The following is a 2,318-nucleotide window of genomic DNA, read 5'->3' as shown; positions in this document are numbered from 1 at the left end:
AGGTGAGTAAAAACCACTTCAGGAATGAACCTTCCTTAAGTTTGAAAGGAAAGCTTCTCAGTCAAATTCTGTTCAGTTTTCCCTTATGCTTGCCTAGGGACCCTGGGGTAAATTCTGTATTTTGTACAAACACAATTCTATTTTTTTCAAATTTGTTTGAAAATAGATTTCACAAGAAATATTTATGAAATGTGTATAGATACCTTCTCGCATACGTCCCCCAGTGCTCCTGCCAGAACTCGATACGCACAAGTTTTTCCACCAAAAGGCTCTCCAACTATCATAAAGCCATGACGCACGATCATCATCTCATATATCTGCAGGATCTTCATAGTAAATACATCAGTCATTTGCAAATTCATAGCAACACAGTTTGTTTTGATGGCTTCCAACAGGTCATTGTAGTCTGGTTTTGGCAGCTTCACACCAGGAAACAAATCAGAGGTAATACCCTATTCAAACAGTTAATTGAAAAGCATACTTATTTCTACTGTCATTAGGTTTGAAACTCATGCAATCAATGATTTGTCCTTTAAAATTTAGGCAAACTAATATCTATTTTGATAAAAATAAAATAATTATGAATGTCACATAACCTTGTCTGAGCCAAAACTTAATTTATTACTGATATTTATTTCATGAGCCTTTTTCATGTTTATGTGCGTATAGAGTAAAGGATTTGTTACCTAATTGATCAGCTTCTGTCAAACTACAGAAGTTGCTTTTAGAAAGCAGAAAAAGCTTTTTCTTTTCTCAATAACAAAAGACTAGCTAACAGAAATATGAACAGTAGACTCGTATGGTCAGTGTCTTTGCTATGAAGGAACAGCTAAGACTGTTTAAAAATAATTAGGGGCTAAACTGAAGTATTTGGACTATTACTCTGATAAATCTGTTATATAATATTAGCATTTTTAACAAGTTTTTTTAACATTAGTGAAAATATGTATTTTTTTTTTTTTTACCTCAAGAAGTGGTGAATGGTGAGACAAGAATTTAGGCAGGTTGACGTGTAATGGATATAAGCAGCAAAATTTCTTCATCTTCCAATGGATATTTCAGCTAAAAAAGATATTAAATAGCTTTACGTTATTAGTTTTGGAAAGCCAATGTTAAACAGCCTAGTTGACTGAACAGCTCCTGTTGTGCATCTGTGTAATTATTTTTGGCAAGTTCAGGTCCACAAACAATAAGATACATTCTGGACATACTTTTATACCTTGATGTCATGGAGATTACAGTAGCTTTCTATATTCAAGCCAACTGAACTTTATTTTATACCCAGTTACAGATATTATTACAAACTGTACTTTTTCCTAAAGCATTAAATTCTTGCTTTTTAATATGTGTTTATTTTCTTCATATAAAGAACAAATTTTCCCTGTTCTGAGTAGACCTTTTGCTTTCAAAATGGAAAGTCTAAAAGCTTGCATAGAGATGTGTTCACCATAAGCATATTTTGCCACGATATACAGCTCATTTACTTTTTTGCTTCAGTTTCTTTTGCTGGTAATGCATTGGTTTTTTTGTTGGTTTTTCTTTTTTTTGGGGGGGGAGGGGGAGGAGGAAGGAAGCCTTTGATGTCATTCGTTCATAACGCACATCAAAATAAAATACTGTATCCTAAACAGTTTTTCTTAAGAAGTGGAGAGAAACTGGAGTCACACTTGGCAGACTAGCCAGTGAGCGATTGGAAGGTGTTAACATATTATGGCAAAAGCATCTAAGGGTGTAAAGAAAATAACGCAGAACAGAGGCCAACATGCCAAATACAAGTCACTAAATCTGCACTGAACTAGAATTCTTGAAAGATAACCAACACACTTAATGGGCTTGCCAACCCTTTAAGTTGGTGATCAGATCACAAACTTCTTGAATTCTCCTTTTAGGTTTGAGGTTTTTTTTCAGGTCTGCAGCCTAAAATATACCCTTTTCATTTTAATGTTCATCACTGAGTGTGTACTTGCCATTATACAGAATTGTGTGCCTTTTATCATGAAAGAGCTGCACTACTGAGTAAATTTCTGGGAAACAAATAAAAATCTAAGAAATCATTTACCTTCAGGTTGCCAGCAGCAGTAAGTACTGACTTCACAGCTCTCATTCCATAATCATAATGGTGCTGGGATGACAACTGCTCAGAACATAGACGGTATGTAGCCACGATTTTTACAGATAGAGGTCGTGCAGAAACAAAACCACAAGAATACAGAACTATCTCTGCAATCATGGCATAATCAGGAACCATCATAGCTACTGTTCCAAAGAGAGCCTATTAAATACATGAATGAAAAAAATCACAACAGGAAAAATTACAC

General features: G+C 34.6%; 1 long non-coding RNA gene across 1 annotated transcript; it reads right to left on the bottom strand.

Annotated features, from left to right (window-relative positions):
• Nucleotides 1-237: 237 nt before the first annotated feature.
• On the bottom strand, nt 238-2,243 carry LOC122191945. Its single transcript, XR_006182494.1, has 3 exons — nt 2,060-2,243; nt 966-1,062; nt 238-452 (listed from the first exon to the last, which is right to left on the bottom strand). It is a non-coding gene; the product is annotated as an uncharacterized LOC122191945 (long non-coding RNA).
• Nucleotides 2,244-2,318: the final 75 nt, after the last annotated feature.

The sequence above is a fragment of the Lagopus leucura genome, unplaced genomic scaffold, assembly GCF_019238085.1.
Source record: "Lagopus leucura isolate 7727_CA_CO unplaced genomic scaffold, USGS_WTPT01 35734-0_obj-0_obj, whole genome shotgun sequence".
Lineage (NCBI taxonomy): Eukaryota > Metazoa > Chordata > Aves > Galliformes > Phasianidae > Lagopus > Lagopus leucura.
The sequence above is the reverse complement of the archived record's forward strand: the minus strand, read 5'-3'. Positions and strand labels throughout refer to the sequence as shown.